General features: G+C 39.1%; 1 long non-coding RNA gene across 2 annotated transcripts in view; it reads left to right on the plus strand.

The window, feature by feature from the left end:
* The window catches only part of LOC122820114, a 146074-nt gene that overhangs the window by 41325 nt on the left and 91652 nt on the right, over nt 1–13097 (plus strand). For both annotated transcript variants that reach the window (XR_006368732.1, XR_006368731.1), the window contains exon 3: nt 1506–1692. This is a non-coding gene — a long non-coding RNA (uncharacterized LOC122820114). The remainder of the gene's footprint in view (nt 1–1505; nt 1693–13097) is intronic.

Below are 13097 nucleotides of genomic sequence, written 5' to 3' on the forward strand. Positions count from 1 at the left end.
CACAAAAACACAATGAAGTGAGTGGCTGACAGTGACAAAATGCGAAATGTAAACAATCAACATTTTATTTAATTTGAATAATTAACAGATTATGTGGGATTAGAGAAGTAAAACAGTCCTTTAGCCTGATATTTAAAAAAAAAACAGATCTTTGTGAGAGTAGAGAATAGTGATACATCCAACCAAAGCAAACAAAAAAGGTTTTGTTTTTTTTAAAGCCTATTTAGATGTTTTTTAGGTCCATGAAATGTCTTATCTGAATGACTATGGCACAGTGAGAAGTCTGTCTTCCTGAAGGGAGGGATTGTTTCAAACAAAAGAGGTCACCAGCAGTGCAACGGCAGCCTTTCCTTCTTAACGACGCCTTAGAGTCAGAGCCTATCATTCCCCCTAATTATTGTTGATTGCGTTCATTAAGTCATGTCCCGATATCTTGGAGGCGCTGTTGGTGGTTTAGACTAAATGGCAGCTATGGGTTAGCTTGATTCTCAGTGCTAATTGGACGTCAGGCCAACACAGAGAGAAGAAAGCGCAGCTCATCAGCAGACTGTCCATTGTCGGATGTAATTCCTCCTAGCTGGCAGACCCCTCGCAGAGCAGACTGAAGCCCAGGGTTGTGATACTCGCGAGGTGTCAAGCACCTCTCCACAGAAATCCCTCAAGCTCTGTTTTAATGAAATTAACAAGCCTATTAAAAAATCCATCGCGCTGACATCTGACACAGCAGTAGGCTATAAGTCTTAAATAAACTTTTCACTGAGTTGCTGGAAGTCTCTTCAAAACTTAATAAAAGAAACAGACACTTTCCTTTCTCTTTTTTTTAATACATTCTGTAAGAAATTGTGCTCTGGACAAGCTTCTGTGACTATTTTTTATTTCTTTTTTTAAATCACTGAGATAAAAGAAACAGTAAATGCACTGAAGGCACCAAAGGGAAATATTTTCGTCTGCGGGATACATTTCCCCTGAAAAGAGAGAGAGAAAAGATTAGAAAAGCACTCTGGGAGCAATTCTAAATCTCACAGATCAGCAGTGAAGGGACAGCCAAGCTGGCAACAGAGATATGGAGGCACAATGGTGAATCACTCCCACGCCTTCCCCTGAACAATACAAGTAACTCAGAAATACCAGGGCACCTATGTGCTCACTGTATATCTGCCCAAGCTTATATATTCATAGACAAGCGCCCCACAGGGACGCCAAGATTATTACCATCCTGTATATGCTTTCACTTTTAGAAATTTTTATACTTCTGCTGGGCATAAAATTTCCTTCCACACTAAACAACTCTAATACAGGTAAATTGGTGTTTAAAAAGTGTAAATTTAGGTGAGCCAGCATCAGTCAACACGCTGCGCTCGCAAATCCACTTTCCGGAGGTAAAGTGGAGACATTATTCCCCACCTCCGCCCTTCTCCCCTGATTCACTCCCTCCCCAGTTTTTCCTCTGCCCTGGTTTTCCTCATCAGCTCCAATAAAATCTCCTCTCTGTCCTCTTAATGCAGCTTTTTGCTGGTGTCTGCACATAAAAGATCTCGGGGCTCTTCCCTGCATTACCGCGAGTGAAAAGCGAGAGAGAGGCTAAAGAGTGATCCCATTCCTCAGGAGCATGCCGTGTGAAGACCCACGCAAAAACTTTTTATACGTGTGTGCACTTTCCCACTTTCAGAGTGTGCGGCTGTGGATCAGAAGGTAAACATTTTATTTTATTTTTTTTTTCCTTAATACTACCTCAAATGTATTTGAGGGAGTTCTTAAAGAGACTTAACCTATAATTATTTTTGAAGTATGAAGCATAAAAGTAGAAACTTCAACTACTTTTGTGCATTGGTACATTAGTCATAGTTGATATAACATCTAAATAGATTACCTTTTTGCAATTCGTCCATCTAAATAAGTGCCTGGACAATGGAACAAGTGGAACTACTTCCCCATTTTCAAAAAGACGGGCTGCAAACGTACATTTGGCAATTGCATAAAAAATATATATATACTTTGTTTAGTTTTTAAACTAGCAGAGTAAAAATAAAAAAAGTGAGATGACCACTCAAGTTTAGTCCAACCCCCCTCTTCCACCTCTAGGATAGTCAAGTCAAACTCATCCGATCCAAGTATAAAAGTCACATTTTAAAAGACGAACTGGATTCTTGGTGCAGTGTGCACCCTCTGGTTTATTAGCACATAGAAAAAATGCAGGTGAGGGGTTTTCTTTACAGAGCTTCACTGCATGTTAGGTGTGTCATTCTGCACAATATTTTGTGTGCATATCTCTTTAGGATATGCATCAACATATCACTAGGGATCTGAAATAAAATGTCACAGTGCAAGTGCGTATTAAAAGCCTTCCTGAGTAAAAAGTTGTTAGGGTTGGATTTTAAAATACCCCAAGGTCTGTTATTGAGGAAGCTGGTTCCACAGTCTGGAGGGCGGCCGGGGCCACAGAAAGAATTTTATGCAAATTTGTATTTAAAATAGGTCAAACTGGTTTAAAGGTCACGGCAGTAAATTAAATTGTTAAATTAAAACTCAGAATATTATGCAATAGTTAATACAGTTTGATGCGGAAAGTATAAACAACTGCTACCCCCACAATGGTTATTTAAAGAATTAAACAACTTCAGCTTTTTTGGGCTGCTCATACTTCCTTTATTTATTCCCTATCCTTATTAGCTTAGTTATTTATATAACGTTAAACAAGTAAACGTAAAATCTTAAAGAAAAAAAAAAAACAAGCATTATCTCATCATATATTTACTTCATATAAAAGAGCTATGGTAAAAATACATGTGGTGAATTACAGTGAAACGATTCAAGACTGCAAGTCTCTCACAAGAAAATATAAATTGTTCAATCACCAGGCAACATCCGACAGAGTCAGTTTAAAAAAAATCAAGCTCTCTTTAAAGTCTGTAGAATAAAAAGAAGAAACCATTGAATAACTTCTTGGTTTCTTCTCCCTTCTTTTGGTGAGAAAATACTTTCAAAAAAACGAGGATACCAATATACGAGTCGACATTTTAAGGGAAACAAAATCATTGTGTGAATGGCGGCTGTCGAATCTAAAATCAAACCCATCTCTGTTCAGCTCGCTGAAAGGTTAAAAAACAGTTGGGTATTAGCCTCAGGTGCATAGTTTGATATCCTGTCAGAACCAAGCTGCCTCTCACCTCAAAAGACGAATTACTTCCATTGTAAGAGTCTAAATCTGACAGTAAATGTAGCTATTATTTATAGGAGAAATGTGAAAGGATGTCTTTCATCTGACATAGCTGTCTTTCATAATAACAATGTTTATTTTTGGAATTTCCATTTCATGATTGCGGAAATGTCAAAGCAGGAACTTTTTGTAACAATACATTCAGAGGACGAGAAAAACACTTAAATTTCAAGGCCGTGCAATTATTTCCTTAGCACTAAACACAGCCATTAACGTTCCACTTCAGCGAGGCTATTTTCTCACATGGAGAGGCTGTTGTCAACACCAATAACCAGCAGATTTGTAAATGAAAAAAAAACAAAAAACCTCTAAAAAAGCATATACACATGCATTTGTATGTTAGCGGTGCATATTTATTTAAAAAGTTTGTATAAATATCCAGTTATATTAGGGACACCTGCTGCTTGCATACAATATTTGTGCACTTGTTTTTTCTTTCGGCTTAAACTCAGGTATGCTCAAAAGTCCGGAGATTGCAGTTTTTTCTTTCCCGAAGGTCGTTGTCTTATTTACTTAATTGTTACTTTACATTTTAATATATTTCAAGAGTCGCTAATAGGGAGCTTTCTCTTATTTGCTCAGTAAAATAAATCTCAACCCTATCATTCAAAAATGAGCTTTCGCAGCAGTGCTTGCAAAATAATCATGGCACCTTATTGATTGAATACAGCAGCTCTTTCTCCTCCTTAAAATATAATGTCTAGAAAGTAAAACCTGTGTGAGTCACTCCTACTGGCAGCTAAAATATTGACTGATTTGACTGCCCAGAGTTGCGCTGTACTCTTAACTTGATGGCTCATCGTGCCTCGGGCTCTTTTCAGACAAACGCGCACGCACACACAGTATACCAGACATCCCCCGCTCATATACTGACAAACACGCTTTAGTGCGTTCCAACACACACCGCACCGCTGACAACAGAACAAAAGTTGAAAATGTAGCAAAAAGTGAGGGACGTATCAGGATCCGTCCATTATTAGAGGACCAGCAGACAAATGCCGCATACTGTTCCAGCGCTATCTCGTGGTTTTATATGTATAAAAATATGCGGAAAACTTGGCTTCTGCTATGTGTGGTGCCTGGTGAGGGGAGGCCAATTTGAGGCAGGCTCGCTTTGCTCCACATGATACCTGTCAGTGCCTGCGGTGACACAGAAGGGCCGAGGGGCTCCTCCCTCCGACAGGATAGCCAGATACACACAGTGCTGGTGAAAGTAAAAGTATGTCTACACATATCATGGACATAAATGATGGATTTCTGAAGACTGCATTCATGGGGCCCACCATGGAAACTGAGGGCAAAAATAACTGAGTCTCAGGTGGGTCTCATGCCCAGGGCGGTTGCCCGTATCAGAAACCGCCACTGTGTCCGGGCCTGGTTGGAGACAAATATGCATTTTGCTCAGGCCTATATATCGTTGCCCTGCTCTGTTTACATTTATTTCTGGTTGTGAATAGTTTCATACAGGAATAAATAAATCCTCCCTCTTCTGTCAAATATATTCATCTTGGATGTCTTGATTCATAGCTGCAAGTTTATTTTAATATGGAGCCGTGTCCTTCAAACCAAAACTAATCCAGAGACATTGTGCTGGTAAAAGCTAAAGCATGTGCACGCATGACCACATATTCATCCTGTGTTATGAAACATAAATACATCTGAAACCTGATAATTGTTCACATGTGAAAACAACAACATTTCATGGTTTAAAAGAAAAATGGGATTTTCATGTTTTCATAGTGGTTTTACAAAACCACTTTTGAGGGATAGTTTGGTTCATTGACCCAGTGGAGCACATAATTGTGTCCAGATATTTATGATCTGACTTAAACTAATGTTGCTATGGAGTGAAAGAAAAACCAAGAAAAATAAGCACATAACTATGTATCCATTAGTCTGTCTGTCTGACCGCCTGCCTTGCATCTCATTCCATCCATGTACAATGGAACAGTTCTCACTGTTCTCTTGAAGGACATAGGTTCTGCTTTAAACATGTAGCCTGGGCTCTTACTGAGTGAAGCTTGCTTCCTTTTCATCTTGAATGCCTTAGTTCTGTGAAGGTGCCTGGGCTTCCTTCAGTGTCCATAAAGATGACTTTCATATTTAGTAGTTACTTTAAATTTCCATTAGGAATGTATTAGTACAAACATATATATATTTATATATATTTTTTTGTTGTGTTGCCCTGTGATGGACTCACAACCTTTCTAGGCTGTACCTGGCTTCTCGCCCAGTCTGCCCAGATTGCTGACGTGAGGCAAAAGCCGTCCAAAATCCTGCAAGTATATGCGGTTCCAAAAAAAAATTTAGTGATATTAATAATGTTGGTGTAATTCTGATCCTGTATGAGTTACAGAAAATGTACCGTAAATTCAGCTTGTGTAACTAATTCTTGGTTTTAAAATCAAATATCTGTCTTTTATCATTTCACCATCAAAAGAAAATGGTTCAAGTGCATTACTCAGAGCCCCAAATTAATGTGACATGCATACCCATGAAGCATGTATGGAAACTTTTCACTGGGACTGTAAATGTAGAGCAAGTAGGCTTAAAAACTCTGGCACCTAGCACAGCTGCATCATTTAAGGCCTCGACTTGGCCAGTTTCCAAGAAAGAGAGAGGTAGTGCTTTCACTCCTCACCATCCTTTCCTCTTTCACACATACTCCGTCTTTAGAGTACTGTGCAAAGTCAGCAGTCTCCAACCATCCACCTTTAACACATCAAACGGATGCCCTCCAGCGTCTTCTTGAAACTGAGCTTCATAAACGAAGGGAACAGGGGACTTTAGGAAGAGGAAACTAAGTAACCATTAGCATGGCCACCTGGTGGCTGATGCTCTCATTCGTCCCCATCCTCTTCTGTTCCCACAGCTACTCTGGGGCCGTCTAAAACCCCAAGTTTAAACCCACATCTCGAGTTTAGATCAAGTGGCTTTTCCCTAATACAATCCAATTCTCCGTAAAATACCAATTACTGCAGAAAAAAAAAAGAGTCTCCGATCCCCCTGAAAGTGAAAGCAGCATTATTAGACCAGTAAGTGGTGTCTTTATGAGAATGCAAGCGTAGCAGAACATAAGTAGGGAGGCAGCCGAAGCAAAGGACATCAAAGAGGCTTACCTCGAGGAAATGCATGAGTGGGCTCAAATCACTTATCGTGATTAGCATCGCTCCCTCCACACCTCGGGGGCCTCGGATCCACGTGGGAGAAAGGAGGAAGCAGCCGTGAATTAAAACCAGGCTGAAAATGCCACATTCATGGGATTGTAGTCAAATTAATGATGTTTCACGGCCCAAACATGATGAGGAATGAATAGTTTGTGTGGGGAGGGAAAAAAAGAGACGAAACAAACCTTAAAGGTTAGGTGTGTGACGCTGCACATGATCATCTAGAAGAAGCTCTAATGAGATGCAGCAGGCAGTCAAAGAGAAAAGACAATAAAGAATCGTGGTGGGGAGTGTTTGTAGCGGAGCAGGGGAAAGGTGGGTGGGCTATGTGATGAACCATGACCTTTACCGCTCAGATTTATGGCGTTTTCACATGAGCAGCGAGTGGAAAGGTGTGCTGCACGGATTTGATGTGTTTTACGAGCCGTGCACGCAGCGCACTCAGTAACCATTACACCTGTGTCAGAAAGCCTTCCATGAAGTTGACACCTTCCATTAATGAATCTCTGACAGCAGCTAGGCGCTCTTCAACTGAGCCTGAGACGTGCTAGGATAGCTCATTAATTTCTGTATTTGTTTTTGCCTGTGGATATATGTGCATGATTTCCTTTAAGTAGTTTGTAGCTACTTCTTGGTCTCATTTTACTTTTTCATCACTGTGTTTATTTAATACTCCTGACATGTTTCCCGTATCACAGTTATGTCAGTAGTATTGATTATATTAGTCATTCTAACTTTTCCACACAACTCTTTATATTTGTGTAAACCATTACTGTTTAGTGTTTATGTTTTCAAAGAATTTGCTCATGGAAAAGACCTTAGAAAGCTGTGCCTGAAGGAATGTCTGGGCTTCCCCTTGGACCCACCTGCACTATGAATTGAATTCAACTGTACTTTCAGGAATTTGCTTCACAAATCCCAATCTGCCTCTGATTTTACCAAGTAACTCTGATTTATTTTTTATTTCTATAACGTGTAAAGTTCATTTTCTTAAATAAATTTCTTGTGAATTTGTGGTGCGATGTAGATAAATAAAACATAATTCCAGATGGTATAAAGTCTGAAATAATCATCAAAAGGTCTTGATTAAACTTGATATTCTATTGAGATCCCACCCAAACATAGCCATCCAAGAAATTACACTTATTTTTCTAAATACAACATAAGAAACTCATTTTTTTTTTCTTTATAATGTGGCGAGTCAGAAAAAGTTTAGTGCCATTTGTTTGCGGCAAAATCAGGTAACGATGCCATCTTCATTTGCTATAAAAATGCAATGAAATCCCAAATTTCAATGTTACATCTGAGTCTAATTGATGATTGTAAATAGAAACAGTTGTCACAATTGCTTAGTGACAAAGTGATCCTTATCCCTCTCAGATGCTGTGAGAAATCTAGCAAGGTGGGGTGTTGAGCAGCTGAAATTGTAGCGTCCATCGTACCCCATGCCAATTATTTCACATTCCTATGATGGGTGAAATACCCAAAAAGTAACTCGGCACTCACTCTTTCTCCCTGTTTCGCTCCAGCCGCCATGCTTGGCTTCCTCCTCAGCTATCCGTATACATTGATCAGAGCAGAGCAGTCTTGCTAACAGAGCTTCGTCCACGTGTTAAAGCTAACAAGGTGAAGAAATAATTATGAGGAAACCCACAAAAGCACTCTCTGGCTTCTTTCTGACCTGAGCACACTGTTAGTATTCCCTTTATTCCCCGAATCATCCGCTGTAATACTCCTGCAGGAAAAGAGAGACACCAAGTGTGTGAACCTGCATCGGACCTGCACTGTAAATTACAGAAATTATAAAGAGCTCTTGAGAAGCCGTTGTACTTTGCAACGTGAATCATCAGAGACCGAGTGCAAAGGCAGAGAACATTGAACTCAGCTAGGCAGCATATGGAAGCCAGTGGCCACAGACGCTGTTTGTATGTTTTAGTTTAAAGCACCATTAAAAAAAATACAAATTTTTGGCATGTCAGCACAAGCTGTTTTCATAAGCTAATGGTTGAGTTCCACTCAGCTCAACTTTAAGCAGGTTGTTTCCTATAGCGTGAAACTGTCTGAGGATGTTGGCTTCACAAGGACCTTCAAAAAGCCATTGATATCTGGACTTTAGTAATATGAATAAATTCATGTCAGCCAAAAAAACAAGAGACGGGCACTATTGGTAACTAATGAGAAGACATCTGCTGCAGAGCTAGAATCTTATCAAGCAACAATTAATGATGCATCCTGGCTATTGATGCTTTTGCGGCAGAGAAATGGTGGCACACTATTTAGTAAAATAGAAACCTGTTTACTGTAACAGATGCCTTTCATTTATGTCTTTTACATGATGGAAATGGAAACCAACTTAATAATAATTGCAGTTTTTGTAGTGACAAACGTTAATAGAAAATGTCTGGAAGATGTCTGAAACATCAAACGGCAAACCTCTGAAGAAGACGTTGAGCAAAACTTCCTTCATGCTGTAAGATTTTAGCGGTTGTAGGATTTCTTTTTTTTTTTTTTTTCTCCCACTATCACTAGATACTCACATTTGTTTTGGATGTATTTACCCAAAATTCCCTGCGTTATAGTCCACTTCCTGCTTTTAGAACAGTCTCCGGGCCGGGTTGGCACTGTCTATTCAAACTGTATCGGAGATCACTTTAACCAAACAGAGACCTAAGGTTTTTAGTCAGACCAGAGTTTGCTGTTTTGTTCCCCCTCAGAGTTTGATGACATATTCACACCTCCACAAACAAACCGGAAGTTCTAGGTTAACGGACTAGACTTTGATTAAAGTGGATTAACCAGGATTGGTGTGAATGCACTTTGTCTAGAACATTTACAGTTCCTAAAAACTATAAAATACATATTAAAAAAAAACCTTTAGTTATCTTACAAATTATACATAACACATCAAATGAAATTGGTCTAAACTTTCTTCTGAGCCTCTCAACCCCCTAATTTTAGGCCTCATCAGAATTACTTTGGATATTTTTTGACCTGATATTTTTTCCCTTTGTTATTGGAGAAAACTAAATTACTCATACTGCGATATAAACAACACTAAAATTGCAAAGAATATTCTGTGCATGACCAAAGCAGGTCACGATTCTCCCAAAACGGTTACAGCTGGTGTTTTCTGATTACAGGTTACCTCAATTGTTCACTTCATCAGGTTACATTTGAACCTGAATGGGGAAAAAAGAGCCATGGCAAACCGAGACAGATGAGAAAAGAAAACTTTTAAAAATATATACTTTCAGTGTTGTGGATTTTAGCACGGGCTCTTAAAAACTTTTTAACAGAAAGGCAGATATCTGTTTTCTTTTAAACATTGTAGGTCTGTTTCTTTTTTCTCCACACATTTGTGATCGACAATGCTAATGTCGCTAGAAATAATAGCGACATTAGCATTCCAGTCTTTTATATAAAAGCAACATCCTCAACAGTGTTGAAAGCCACTAAAAACACTCTGCACTATAGGCAATTATATGACTGAAAGGTTGTCAGGGGAAAAACCTTGTAACTGGATCATAAACATTTCCGATAAGAGCTGCATAGAACCCTTCTTTTTTCGGGCTAATGATCCCTAACCTGTAAATTGCATATTCATGCCAGCTAATCGGGCCAATTCAATGTTTTTTGTTTTTTTTTGTGACATAGGGACAGAGTGATGTAACTAGGCTAATTGGGTTTTCAAATGAAGAAAGTCTCAGAAGAAAGTCACAAACGTGTCTGCTCCATTTTTAAAAACTATTTTGTGTCACAGCAACCATTCTAACATCTAGCTTGATGCACAAATAACTATAATATTTTGTCACTTTTAATTTATCTTAGCTGTATGTGAGCAGGGTTGTTTGTTCTTTGTGATTGTGGGAACCTGAAGGACTGCTGACTAGTCCAGAGTGTATTCTGCCTCTTGGTGATTTACTCGTGGAGAGACACATCAGCCCCTGGTGTCAGTGCAGGCTCCTGGAGGCTGTAGAAAATGTATAAATGGATAGATATTTGGTCCCAGACAACATATGTGGGCTACATATGGATTTTGCTTCAAAGCAATGCTAAGCTGGTCTGGACTCACAAAGGGCTTTTCATGTGGAATTCACTCAGGTTGATTAAATGCGACGTGGATCAGTACAACCAATCGGAAACTCCATATAAATCTTGGCTTGGTCTTAAGTCGTCAAAAATCTGAAGTGAGATTGGCCAAATTATAAATGGCCTATATGACTAAGAACTTTATGCAGTTTTTATGCATCCTGATTTGAGTTATTAGTGAAAAAGCATTTCAGAACAACATGTGAAAATAAAACTACCTGCTTCTGAAATGAGCAAATAACTTAACCAGACATTTGGGAAAATATTTCCCAGACAACAAAACTGATTGAAATATCTTAAATAGGGCCTTTCTGATAATGTCAGAAAGCAAGCATCATGCCCTGAACTAAAGGAATATAAGAAGAAAAGAAAAAGAAAACATAACAGGGGATACAGGGCTATTCGAAGGACTTTTGGGGTCCAATGTACAGAGTAAAGAAAACATGGAAGTGATTACGCCTTCCATGGAGTGGCTGGATTACTGAATTTTTTCCAGTAAGCTAGGAGGTCACAAAAGAAGCAAGAGCATCTATAGAACAGCAAACTTCACTGGGCTAACGTAAACAATCACATCAATAGGAGATTTCAAAGGCTAAAACCACTGTCGATCAAAAAAGCTTAAACAAGTCACTTAAAAAAAAGAGATTATAATTGGTGGCATGTGGGTTTAATGAAGGGAAGTCATATTCTGTAGCATTTCTTAGACATCCACATCTCAACTTCCTCTCTATTCATCTACAAGAAAGAAATCTCTTGGTCCTAGCACTGCCAACCTTATTAGTTTGGAGATATTGACAGTCTGAAGTATTTCTGGATCCTCCCTGTCTGTAAGTTTCCACGGCTGACTGATTACCCGCTTGTGACCTCAGAATTGTTTAATTAACCCCATCTTTGGGAGTATTTATGTATCTTCCGCTTCTGGGTCTCTGCCTCGTCACTCATGGTAAGAAGCACAAACATTTAAAAGTCATATCAGAGACAGACATTACTGTGCAACTGACATTATGTAGGAAGTGCTAATATTGGCCTTGGTACTTAAATGTCAAGTGTACTGAAAGGAACACGGGTTGTTTTTATTGAAGTTTTATTGTGGAATGTTAGTTTCTGAAGTTTTCGTCTCACTTTAAATAACTGAAATTCAGAGAAGTTGATTAATTAGTTTTGAAAAATAGTCAATTTCAGGAAATAGAGCAAATAAAGGGAATAAACTTCCATTTTTAAAATAAAAGGGTGAGATTAGAAAATTGAATTAATCTTAAAATACCAGCTGACCTATTTCACTTCGTTACTGGGATAAAGTTTGAAAACCACAGCTGTGGGGTTGATTGAAATGACAAGTTTATCTGAAAGTGCTGCTGCTGTTAGGGAACCTTCACACTGCAGTTACTAAAGTAGTGCTAAATAGATGAGTCCTGCAGAAAAAAAAAGAACAATGGTACTGTAGATGTTAGAGGGCAATGCATTTGCTCTGAAAAATGGGAATTTACAAAATATAGCCTGGTTATTGCACTTCAGACAATTTCTCTCAACCCATACCTGTGCAGCTTTCATGGATCTTTACAAGTTTTCTGTTGATACTGATAAGAGTAAGATAGGACGCCTTTTTCTGCTAATCAGGGCTGAACTAACTCTTGTTCCTTCCCACTTCCATTTGTTACCCCTTCATCAACGGCACTTTTGCAGGAGTAGCCTGATAGATTGCTAGTGGTTACTGTTACAGATTGAATGCAGCCAAAAAGTGTTTTCTGATAGATCTAAATCTAAATTCTGATGGAATTTAGCTCATTCTATCACACATATGTCAGAGTCAAGGCCCGCGGGCCACATCCGGCCCGCGAGAAGATTTTCTACGGCCCCTGGGATGATCTTGATTTATTATTAGAACCGGCCCGCAGCAAGCCGGCACCCCGTCTGAAAAAATGCGAGATGCACCCGGTCGATCCTCACAACGCGCACCCCCCCACCCCCGCTCGATCCTCACAACGCTGCGCACTTCGTCCGCAGGAAATTTACGAAGGCTTGGGCCGGTCCGCTGCACTAGACCAAATGCGTCATTTAAAAAAATCTCAATGAACATTCGATCAGTCAGGCCCTCGGCTTGTAGCTAAATTTTTTATTTGGCCCTCCGTCCATTTGACTTTGACACCCCTGTTCTATCAGAAGGAATGGGCTAAATTTTGGGGGATCTGTTGTGAGACAACCATTGAATGATACCTCAATGATCCACTTCATGCAGTTTAGAAGGCAAATCTTAAAAATGCTAAGAAAATGAATGTGAGCAGAACTATTTGACACTAGGCAAACGCACATATATTGGTAACCCTACGTTTACTGAATGTAAATGTAAGAATTGGGTGCCTCTTTAAACAGTTTATGTAAATGTCTGGTTATGAATGCCTTTCTATATAATTAGGCATGAAGTGGATCTGTTATTGAATTTATCATATTTAAAACACATTAAGGCACTGAGTCAGAGTAGAAAGAGTAGGTTGACTTTTAATTAGCTTGCATTGAAGAAAATTGGTCAGATTAGAAGGTATATTTACGCTTACTTTTAATGACACTCCTATCAAAAGGGAAAATTTGCATTAAAAGAAGTGAACAAGTTTTAAAGGCATTAAAAA

Source organism: Gambusia affinis, linkage group LG18 (genome assembly GCF_019740435.1).
Source record: "Gambusia affinis linkage group LG18, SWU_Gaff_1.0, whole genome shotgun sequence".
Classification (NCBI taxonomy): domain Eukaryota; kingdom Metazoa; phylum Chordata; class Actinopteri; order Cyprinodontiformes; family Poeciliidae; genus Gambusia; species Gambusia affinis.